General features: G+C 30.5%; 1 long non-coding RNA gene across 2 annotated transcripts; it reads right to left on the bottom strand.

Annotated features, from left to right (window-relative positions):
• Nucleotides 1-6,596: 6,596 nt before the first annotated feature.
• On the bottom strand, nucleotides 6,597-7,556 carry LOC125589876. Of its 2 annotated transcripts, none has more exons than XR_007326069.1 (3): nucleotides 7,314-7,556; nucleotides 7,116-7,187; nucleotides 6,597-7,019 (listed from the first exon to the last, which is right to left on the bottom strand). It is a non-coding gene; the product is annotated as an uncharacterized LOC125589876 (long non-coding RNA). The 2 variants fall into 2 exon arrangements; XR_007326068.1 differs by having other exon boundaries at nucleotides 7,121-7,187; nucleotides 7,314-7,516.
• Nucleotides 7,557-12,963: the final 5,407 nt, after the last annotated feature.

Here is a 12,963-nt window from a genome sequence, read left to right as displayed (position 1 = left end):
TCCACCAGAAGTGCATACAAAACACCGAAGACCTGCTCGGCATGATGATAGAGGGGAGAGAGCAACATATCATGTTACTGTCCCAAGCATGTTCAAGGAAATAGGACGACTTAGTGGAAAATTCACGAAGAGGAGACTTGCGGACACTGAGCACGCTCATTTGCAAACATATTTGCTCATCAACTGTGAAGATGTTCTACAATATGAGAGGTAAAAATATTTATTCATTTATTGTTAGATTAATATTCAATAAATTTATTTCATATTGATAATATTTTTGTATATAGTGTATATATGGCGGAGTTGCGTATGACTCACAGGCATGCAACAGAAGATGAGCTTCGACAACTTAGAGATAACGGATTTGCTGCGTGGCTTCGTAGTTATGTGAGTTATATATCATAATACCCTATGCAAATGATTAGTTTAAATTTAATATAAACTAATTAACTTTTCAATCATATATGTTTTTAAATTATAGATGAATGATGGTTTGGCCAGAGGTCTTGTGTTTGATGATTGGATACGTGAATTTGTGCAGGAACCAAACTATGTGGTCAAATCATATCCTAAATTTTGTACGCGAGGATATGCATTCACAAGGAAAGGTCATTCTAAGACAACCTATGATGCTGGTGTTTCATCTTCTTTCGGTGACGATGTCTACTACGGCAACATAAAAGTTCTATTGGAAATCCAATTTCCTGGGATGGTTGGATTGTGTTGTGTAGTATTCTATTGTGATTGGTATGACACCACCCCAGATAGAGGAGTGAAGATTGATGCGTTTGGTGTTACATCAATTCATTCGAGGCGAAAACTTCAATATTATGATCTCTTCATTCTTGGTTCGCAAGCTGATCAGGTATGTCAATCTATTCATAATTTTTTACCAATATAATTAATTAATGTTATATATTTTACTAATACTTGTATAATTGATATGTATAGGTGTGCTACATAAGTTACCCTCGGGTGACGTACAGAGACGATCCATGGGTTACTGTAACGCAAATCAACCCAAGAGGACGAGTGGATGGAACTTCTGATGATGATGAACCATTGCAACCAGAGTCTACCAGCAACGCCCAGGCAGTTGAAGATTTGGAAAATGTTCAACTTGTTGTGAATTTGACTGTGTTTGGACATGATGCTGTTGTACATTCGGAGCCAGAAGCCGAGGTTGGGGAGTTCGATGAAGATTCAGAAGATTCTGATTAGCTTTTTTTTTTTTTTATTGGTCCGTCGGAAATTCCTCCTAATATAGTGACGACATAGCGACGACCAAGGGTTTTGTTGAAGTTTGTAAAGTTCGTCGGTATATTCTGACGAATTACCGACAACATGTGTTTCTAAAAAATTTCAATCATAAAAATCTATAAATTTAGATGCCAAAACTATGAAAATAACACATAATAAATGTTTAGTATAATATTAGATCGCAACCGTTCAAATATAACAACTCATTAAAATATTTATGTACGCATATCATTGTTTTCATAACATCTCATCTTAACACTCATATACTTATACAATCATATTCATATAATCTTACATTACAAAAAATGTTGTTGTGTAAAATCGTGTTATAAAAACATTTTTATTGTTAAATCTTTATGCAAATACTATATATCTTATCAAAGATATGGATTTTGCATTTAGAAACTTGCAATCAACACCCTAAGCACTAAGTCGTCGGAATTCCGTCGGAATATACTGACGGACACATTCCGTCGAAATATACTGACGGACACATTCCGTCGGAATATACTGACGGACACATTCCGTCGGAAATCCAATTTGCCCGGGAGAACCAAACCGCGTGAAAATTTTCGCGGATCTCCATTTGGTATATTTTAATTATATCGACGGAATACTTACGAACCCGTGTCCGTCGGAATCTTCAGATATAATAACCCTTCTTCTTCCTTCTTCGTTATTTCCGCCTCTTTCAAACATCCTCTCTCCGGCGATTTCTCTTTCTCTCCGGCGATTCCGGCCCTTCTCCACCTCCCTTCACCGGCGAATCCTCTTCTCACCCTCATATCTCTTCCCCAAACCCCAAATCATGTAAGAATCATCCCAAACCTTGTTTTATATCAATTGTTTAGGGTTTTGGAAGTTAGATCTCAGATTTTAGGTTGTTTGATTGAAAATTTTAGGATTGAATGGATAGTTTAGGATATATAAGTTAGGATTGTTGTTTGGATTGTTGTTTTAGTTTTTTTTGGAATTTTTTTTTTGTTAAAATTCAAAACGTTTTAATATTTTTAAAACGTTTTTGATTTTTAAAAACGTTTTTCAAGTTTCCAGTAATGAAATATATATAATAAAACGTTTTTAAAATTTTTTAAAAATATTTGACAGCATTTTTCTATATTTATAAATTTTTTATAATTTTGTATACATATATATATATATCATGTATAATAAAAAATTTAAATTTTTTTATAAGTTTCCACTAATAAAATATGTATAATAAAACATTTTTTAAAAAAAATTATAAATATTTAACAACATTTTTCTACATTTATATATTTTTTATAATTGTGTATACACACATATATATATATAAATCATGTATAATAAAAAAATTTAAATTTTTATTATTTTTTATAAGTTTCTAGTAATAAACTATGTATAATAAAAGGTTTAACAGTTTTTTTTAAAACGTTTATAAAACCTTTTGTAAATATATAAATGAAAACATTAAAAATAGAAATGATTTGAAAATATTTTTGATGTATTAATTTTTTTTTTAGGGCCGAGGATGAACCCCGCCCCGCAGCCCGTCTTCGACGTAGTTCGGTGAGCAGTTCCCGTGCATCGGGATCGTCTCATGGCTCGGTTCCCGCATATATTCCCGCTCCAGCTCCCGCTGCCCCTGCGCTGCTGCTCAACAGGATCCGGGGGTCATGCCAGTTCAACTATTGGTTCAACAACCAGGTCGAGAGCATCTCCCGGTTCTCCAACCCAACCCACGACGAGGACATAGCACTTGGTTAGTATTTTTTTTATTTGTACCATTATGTTTTTTTTCTTTAATTAACTTGTTAACTTGTATTTTTTTTAAAGGTTCACCAAGTCGAAAAATAGCATTAGCCGGAGCATCAACCAGATGATGTACTCCATGCTCCGTTTTGGATATCCAAAGTGGAGTGTGATCCCTTCCGACGAACGAGAGTTGTGGTTTCGTCAGTTTGCGGTATAGTAACTCTTCATTTTTTTAAAGTTTTTACATTTTTTTAAATATATTTACTTATTAAATTATGGTTGGTTTGTAGCAAGAGTTCAACTGGCACTCCGATCTTACGGAAACAGTCCGTAAGAAATTCAACGAAAAGGCCATGGACTCTTATAGGAAGCAGATAAACGCGTGGAAGACAGTTTGGCAGAAGAACAAGAGGCCACGGTTCATCAACAGGACGGTGTGGGCGCAGTTGATAGCTCATTGGGAGAAGGAAGAAACTGCAGAGACGTCTTCTAGGAACTCCAAGAACCGGAAGAGCGATCGTGGCGGGAAAGGTATGTATGTGCACAACCTCGGCGCTTGCTCTATGTCTACTAAGGAGGACGAACTTGTAAGTTTTTTATTATTATTTATCCTTATATTTTTTAAATAAATATTTTATATATTCGTTGGCTAATAATGACAGTTTTTTTAGATCGAAGCAAATGACGGTAATCCCGTTGATCGTCGCCAACTCATTAAGGTGGCTCACACTAACAAGACGACGGGTCAAATTCAGGACCCCGTGATCAAAGGTGTCGTTGATTTGGTGGAAGCTGAAATAGTATCTCAATCTCAGCCTCTCTCTGATGACGGCGATTCTACGGGAGTTTCAACCAACTTGTCTCTATTGCAAATAAATGAGATGGTTGAAAAGGTAATTTTTTTTATTAATATATTTTTTTAATAATATCGATTACTAACTTGTCTCTATTTACTAACTTTAAATATTTATGTAGGCGGTTCCTAAAAGGAAAAGAGGCCGTTTAGTTGGGTTGGCCCGCCGTGCTTCTTCGTATCCGGTATCTTCTTCGCAAGCTCCATATGCCGATCCCATGATTCTCGAGCAGCTACATGACAAAGATGAACGGATTGGGGCATTGGAGGAGCAGAACACACTATCCTTTCTGAGAATACCGCTATCCGTTCAGAGAATGCCACTATCCTTGCTGAGTTGGCATCCCATAAGAAGTTCAACACCGAGATAATGCAGAAGCTAGATCGTTTGATGTCTTCGAGTTCATCTTAGTTTTTTCGGCTTTTTAAAACTTTCTGAATGTTTTTTTTCTATTTCGGTTTGTATGAACTTTAAACTTTCTGAATGTTTTTTTTCTATTTCGGTTTTTATGAATTTAAATTCTATGATATTATTAGTTTTAAATTTCGGATTTTTTTAATTTATTAATTAATTTTTAATATATAAAAATGCAAAATTAATTCGTTTTTAAAATTGGTATATTCCGACGAACTCTGAGTGTCGGAATATACCGACGGACAACGGTTCCTCGGAATATACCGACGAACCAACATCCGTCGGAATTTACCGACGAACCAATATCCGTCGGAATATACCGACGAACAAATATCCGTCGGTATATTCCGACGAACCAATGTCCGTCGGTATATTCTGTCGAACCAACGTCCGTCGGAATATACCGAGGAATCCACTACGTCGGAATTGTCCGAGGAACGTTCTCCGTCGGTACATAGTTTTTTCGATGAACTCTGGTCTCGTGTGTCCGCATCGTAATATCGTCGGAAGTTCGTCAGAATGACGTTTCTCGGTATTCGTCAGAAAGTCGTCGGAAGTTCTGACGAAATTCCGACGAATTTTTTTGTTTCCGACAAAATGATACCGACGGACATGTTCGTCAGAAATTCGTCAGAATCGGTCTATTCCGACGAATTTCTGACGATTTCGGCCATCAGAATCCCCCTGTTTTCTTGTAGTGGATGATCAGAGATGGGTTTTTTTTTTTTTTTTGGACCCAAAAAAAAAAGTATTAGTTATTATACGTATCATTCCGTTTAATATATCGTTTGGACCAATGTAGTCGCAGTAGGTTGAGTGTGTAAACCCCAAGAGAATCAAATCATATGCATGCCTTGTTTTAACAAGAAGAATATCCGTACATATTTTGTAGGGTTTTAGAGACAGAAAAAGCTTATGAGTGGAGAAAACCCATTAGTTAAAAGACGAAACCCTTCTATAATCATCTCACGTAACCTCCTATTGCCCTACATCTGCAAATAACCATCAAATTAATAAAGAGCATATTTATTAGCAGTATATATATATGTGTGTGTGTATGTGTGTACGATAGCTTTTTTCTTCCTGTCCATTCGAGTTTTAGCAGGAGGTAGATTCTGATGTTGAATATTTGAGTGAATCTTGGTGGGTCAAAGAATACGTTCTCTAAAAGTGAAAAAGAAAAGGTCAAAAAACTAATAATGATACCCATTAAAACGATTTTCATCTAGCGCAAAAGTAAAAGTTTTATTCTTGGGCATAGCGTTAAATCATTGTATACCGAATCCGACACACTAAAATCAATTGTTTGTAAGATCATATATCTACTGTATGTAATTAGAAACAAAGACAATGGTAAATGGTAGTATTAACTTTGGATGTGAATATATATGTGATGATATAAACTCAAATGACAAGAAAATAATCATCAAAGTTGGAGGCATGTGTGTGTGTGTGTATATCCAAATGATGATGATGACGTAGGCTGGTTGGATTTTGCCGGGGTCCATGCATCGACTCACAACTTGAAGAGTTCCGAGGAAAATGGCCCGGAGGTAGATTTTCCTCACGCATGCATCATGCATTGCATGCAAAAGCTTGATTATTAAATTAGTTAAAGATACACTTGATTAATACTAGTACATGTTGTTGGGTTGGGAATCACATTACTTGAGGGGAAAATATGGGGACATTCCTCAAAAGTTACAAATACAGCCAGAATGTCCAGCTATTTACCTTTTTTGCCTACTTTTGATATTTTCAAAACAAATCATATTATAAAATTGTTTCTATCGAAGTACGTAGCATATCAAGTTTTCAGTAAATCTAATTACGTATTACAGGAATTTCATTCTTCTAAAGTTTCCTGAACCATGTGTGGTTTAAACATCGGATGTTATTAATATGTCATTTTATGGTGGTCTAGTGGTAGGTGGATTTTGGGTTAATAAGTAATCCGAATTCAAAAGTATCTCATTACATTTTATATGTGGTCACGTAAATATAGATTTATTGTTTAGGATCCATTTGAATACCCAAAAAATGGTCCATGCGTGGGTTACAGTTCCATTTGTAGATTAGTTTAGTTTCTTCTATAGATCATGGATACTTCTATGTTAATTAAAAATAAAAAGAATTTATCATATTCAAGGGAAAAAATGGAAAAAAAAACGAAAGAAGATGTGGATATCAAAAATATTGAACCAACGTACGAGTGAAATGTATCATAGACTGGGAGAGTTGTCAAATCAATATGTTCTTATACGGTGATCCAAAGTTAACTGGAGCATTTTCTTCTAGTACCATCTCGTATATAGCACTATAAGACATATTATAGACATGGAGTTCGTGAGTTGAACATACATATCATCAAAACTTGTTGAAACTGCCAAATTGACATGTTATAAAAGATTTTGTAACATCTCGGATTGTAATCTCCTTACTATCATCTGAGGAGCATTCTAAAAAATAAACATTAGCTTCATGTGTTTACATACATGAAACAAAACAGATCCCCAATTTAAATAGCTTGAAGTTCACTAACCAAGGGATTGAACGCAGTAGAATCAACATTGACATTATCCGTGGCTACTATCATGCAAACTATTTACACAACTGCAGGGACACCAGTTGAGCCCTGAAAATAGTCCCAGAAAGATGACATTACAATCGTACACAAGCTGACTTCTCAATGAGATTGCTCATCCCTTAAACTGCGGTTACCTGTAGAATCAGCCGAGCAGGTTTGAAGGGAATCTCCTGCAGCGTTTAAAAAGATATACAAACCCAAAGTTTAGAACTTTCCTGTGAGATAATAACTTGGTAAACATGAAATTGAAAGGTTGAGATTGATACCTTACCATCCACATGTCTACAAAAACTAATTTTCAACCAAAGCCATTGAAATATCCTCAGGTGATGGTCGATCTACAATTAGAGAAGATAGGTATATGAACATGACTACATGACAAAGAATTAAAAAAGGATTATTACCTAACAAAACCCTAATCGTTTAATATGAAAATTTCTAAACAAATATTTAGAAAACCAAACCTTTATTTCGAGTATATCGATTTGGCTCTTAGAATAGAGTGAATTGTTTTGATAAACACAAAATCTCCTCTTTCGGTCTGGATTTCGAATAAGGATCTTCCAAACAAACTTGAATCATGATGAACATCGAGGAAGAAGAGTTGACTGAGAGACACCGACAGAGAAAGAAAATAAAACATTTAAGACTTTTCAGTTTCGCTCGACCCATTATTTTGTTACCGCCAATAGTTAGTTAGTAATGGGCTTTATTATTAATGTTTTGACTGGGCCATAGTTGATGTGTTTTGGGTATATAATCTAAGACACATAACTTTATATGTCGGTATATTATTTTGTGTCAACATATTTTATCATTTTTCTAATAATGAAAACTCAAAACAGAAAATTCATATAGTAAATAAAACCATATTAAAAGAATTGGTATTATAAGGAATTTAGTTAACTATCTGCAGCCAAAAGCTTGCCTACTAACCTTGATTAATAATTCATAAAAAATAGAAAATAATATCTTTTACAAGGTTTAGGCTTATGGATTAGCTACTATTTTAAACAATACAACAAATACTTTTGAAGTGTTCGTATACATACCAATGATAAAGTGTGAAGTTCTAAACATGTTAATCACCATGTTACTAATGATGTGACTAACTAATATATAGAAAAACATACTTGATATGATAGCTATTAATTTCCAGATAACTGAGAGACACCGACAAAGAAAGAAAATAAATCCATGTGGTTTTTTGTTAACACGTTACAACAGCAATTTCCGGGTATAGTTTAATTAGGTACTGGGATTTGGTCAATCGATGTTCATTGGGCCATATTTTATGTGGCTTTATGTGTTTTGGATTATTTCCTTAAGATATAGCAATTTATTTACGCCATTTGTTTTCTGCCCATATTTTTAGATATAATTCATCATTTTTTGCTGAAACAATAAAAACACAAATCAGAAAAGTCATATATTGCAACATTGTAGAATTGAGTTGAGTTCTTAAAAGACATTCAGAAAGATAAAATTTAAGTAGATAAACAGCTTCAAGATAAACAAAAGAAACGAATTTTAAGTTGACGAAACTGTATTTAACAGATGATTGTTACATAATCACTACCGATTTACATGGAATGGAACAAATTGGATTTTTCTAACTCTAATCCCATTTCACGCAAACATAGCGATGTTCAGGGAAGGGCAATTCCAACTCAACCTCAAATTTTGAGGTTGTAAATAATAAAATCTCAAATTTAAAGTTTTACTATTCAGAACCTCAAAACTATCTTTTATTTTTTATAAGTTTTTATATTTATTTCTTTTCACAAATATATATACTAAGCTTAATTTATAATAACTTAAATACACCAAAATAAAATATAATATGATAAATATTACATAACATTAAAATAAAGTTCACACAATAAAAAATATATTAAATAAAGCTAACACAAAATAAAAATGCATTCTATATGTATATAACTTTCTAAAAATTTTGTGTATGTGTGCTGTTTTATTATATATATATATATATAAAAATTATATTATCTTTTATTATATAATATTACTATTATGTGTTGTATAATATATTAAATGTATGTTTTATATGCATTCATGAAGTTTTATCATTATTAGTAATTTTTGTTAATGTAAAGAATTATAATGTAAATAAATAAGCTTCTAAATATTTTTTTTGAGGATTCATAGTTACAACAATTAACCTTTAAATCTTCGTTTTGAGGTTTTGCTCCCTTTAAAATAAAGTTTTGGTTTGGAGATACTCTTAGACACTTCTTAAGTCCACTAAAATGAAGTCCAACAAATATAGTCTACTAAAATATATATTCAAAGGGCCACCCAATAAACAAATTTTTTTATTCGTAAACATTTGGTACTACTTAAAAAATTCTGTGCATTCCTTTTTAGTTATATTTATTATTTACTTTTTCAATAAACACACCATGCAAATTACAATTCAGTACTTACATGTGTTTAACATATTATACATGTTTATATCCATTAATTTTATACAAAATATCTACAAAATGTTAAGTTCATAATAAATTTTCAAATCAAACTCTCACTCCGCGCGCAAGCGGATCTTATCCTAGTGATAAAATTATATCAATGACAATGTATGTAATATTTCTAGTAATAGAAAGGTACTTTAAAATAAGGGCTGAGAGAGCACGTGGAGTCGCCACATCAGCAAAATGGCAATTGTGTAAATAATTTACAAAATCAAGGTTAGTCTTTAATAATGTTTCTTCTTTAATATATAAGGGATTAGTATCCGAAGAATTATTATAGAAAAGTTTTGACTAAGTGGTTGTTATTCAATCAGTGATTTAAAATTTTTTAATTTAAACATAGAGGTGTTATTGTTTTGTCTATTTTAATGGATTTATAAATCCAATCCAAATCAATTGTTATTGGTTTTATGATTTTAAAATATATATTTAAATCTAGTGTTATTGGTTATGTGATTTTAAAATAGATTTTGAAATCAAGTGTTATTCAATAACAAAGGTTTGTTTAAGAATTTGATTTGAAACTATATTTCAATGGATTTGTAAATGATTTTAAAATCAAAATACAAATAAACAAATACAGAGATAAACCTTGTTATTTTGCTTGGACTTGTTTTGTTTGTGCAAGCTTTGACTTGCATATTCTCAAATTATATAAACAATACATTATATTCTTGTTCACGAGAACAAACATATGGACCAAACCACCTACAACTACAACCTCATCAGAACACGTTAGCTAGGTTCTTTCTCATTTTACTTCCCCATGACTTCCTCGTCACTTCGTCAAATATCATTGAAGCTGTAATTTGCATCCTGCTCAGTGAAATCTCAATGGGAGTGGAGTCATATGTCTGAGCACACATCAACATGTACCTTGTCATACAAGATGTACGTCAAATTATATTACAAGTAAATCTGGACACAATTTTTTAAGTTTATTTTTTTTATGTTGCCTTTGTTAACCTCTGTAGTGCTTGATTTTCTTTCAAAATATCAATGCTTTCATCTTTATTGAAATTTGAAGTGAGCCGATCAACAACTCTCTCAATTGCAAAATTCAAACCTCTCAAATAAAGTAAAATACAGAAAGGAGAATAAACATGTTCAAAGAGCAATCAATAAGGATTTCACAGTTTATATGTGCATTTGACTATCCTTGTCAAAGTCATCTCCGCCCGAATGTGTGTTTTGCTAGAAGTGGAAAGCACTTCAAGCACACAAGCGCCTGCCGCAAGGACTACATAATAAAAAACAAACATAAACCCCATCAGAAAAAATCACACTCAGCAAAATGAGAATCCCTTATATATTAATTGAGGAACATTTGAAAAGATGTAACCTCAATTTTGTATTAATTAAAAGAGGCTCCAATGCATAGGTGGCACTCAATTAGGTAGTCAATTACATTCAATTGAAAAATAAGTAGGTCCACATTCGATTTTTATATGTTGTTAGATACATAAGTTGGTCAAACTATATGATATAATGATATGATATGATATTTTCTTTCCTTAAATAAAACCTACGGAATTACCATAAATGACTAATATATATATGACAATTAATGAGTTTAATAATAAAGATTTGATAACAATGTATATCTCCTCCATCATTTTTTGTTTAATTTTATATTATTAAAATAAATTAAACAATCAAATTAGCTATAAAAATAAAATTTAGATTTTTTCGTATATGTTATATTTTGAATTTTAAAAAACGACAATAAATGACTAAAACTATTAAAATTATTATGTTAAAAATTAATGATCAATTGGTTTAACATTTTTATTATAAGAAGATACACATGATTTTAAAACCATATGAGTAAAAAATATCATTTAATAATAAAATAAATAAATATATATATATATATTAAACACTATATACCATAAGATTACATAAATATTTTAATATTAAAACTTTCAATGAATTTTCAAGAACATTTATAAATTATAAATTTATTAAAGATTTTAGATTGAAAATTTTGTTATCGATGATTTAAATATTTTGTTATAAAACGATATGAACGATCATAGAACTGTATGATTATAAATTCTTATTTAATAAATAACTATACAAAATATACTATTCCTAGAAAAATAGGTTGGTTCATCTTAACTTATATTACACTTTTTATTAAACTAACTATCGAATTGATAAATAACGTACCAAAAAATATTTTGCACTTTCCTTAAATAAAAGCTACGAAATTACCTAATATGATTAACGTATATGTGAAAATTAATTATAATGAATAATAAATATTTGATAACAATTTTTGTATCTTAGTTCTTTTTTTAATTTTATATTATTAAAATATATTTAAAAATCACATTAAATATATAATAAAAACATTTATAATTTTTCTTATATGTTATATTATGAATTTTTCAAAACATCTATAAATTTTTAGAAATTTGAATATCCCCACTCTGAAAATTTTGTGATCAATAGATTATTTTTTTTGTCATAATAAGTTACAAATGATCATAAAATTGTATTAATATGAACTTTTATTTAATATTATAAGAAGATACACATTATTTTAAAACCATATGAGTAAAAAATATCATTTAATAATAAAACATATATATTTATATATATATATATATATATAGATTATACTATATACCATAAGATTACATAAATATTTTAATATTAAAACTTTCAATGAATTTTCAAAAACATTTATAAATTATAAACTTATTAAAGATTTCACATTGAAATTTTTGTTATCGATTATTTAAATATTCAGTTATAAAATGATATGAATGATCATAGAACTGTATGATTATAAATTCTCATTTAATAAATGACTATATAAAATATACTATTCTTAGAAAAATAGGTTGGTCCATCTTGACTTACATTATATTTTTTATTAAACTAACTATCTAATTGATAAATAATCTACCAAAAATTTTTTTGCACTTTCCTTAATTAGAAGCTACGAAATTACCTAATATGATTAACGTATATATGAAAATTAATTATTATGAATAATAAATATTTGATAACAATTTTTGTGTCTTAGTTCTTTTTTTTAATTTTATATTATTGAAAGATATTAAAAAATCACATTAAACATATAATAAAAACATTTATATTTTTTCTTATATGTTATATTTGAATTTTTCAAAATGTCTATATATTATTAGAAATTTGAATATTCCCACTCTGAAAATTTTGTGATCAATAGATTATTTTTTTGTTATAATAAGTTACAAATGATCATAAAATATAACGCATATGAATTTTTATTTAATAAATATTCAAACTAAATAATATATATATATAAACACTAATGATTTAAAGCAACAAGATTGGCTGATCAATTTAGTCGTCGAGTTGAAATCTTTCAAAAGTATGTGAAAGACTAAAGTCAAAGTAAATATTGATTTAGAATAGTAGTTATATTTTACTAACCAAATACCGAAAAAAACCGAACCGAACCGAAACTAACCCGATATCCGGGTTGAACACCCGTAATCCAAATGAAGCCAAACTATTGTTTCATTCTCCAAAATATAATAAAAATAATAACTTAATCCCGCGCAAGGCGCGGATCTTATCCTAGTACAAAAGTATTCAACAAACAATTGATCAGCCACTAGCAAAACTA

Source organism: Brassica napus, chromosome C7 (genome assembly GCF_020379485.1).
Source record: "Brassica napus cultivar Da-Ae chromosome C7, Da-Ae, whole genome shotgun sequence".
NCBI classification, from domain to species: Eukaryota; Viridiplantae; Streptophyta; class Magnoliopsida; order Brassicales; family Brassicaceae; genus Brassica; species Brassica napus.
This window is presented reverse-complemented; position numbering and strand designations above follow the sequence as displayed.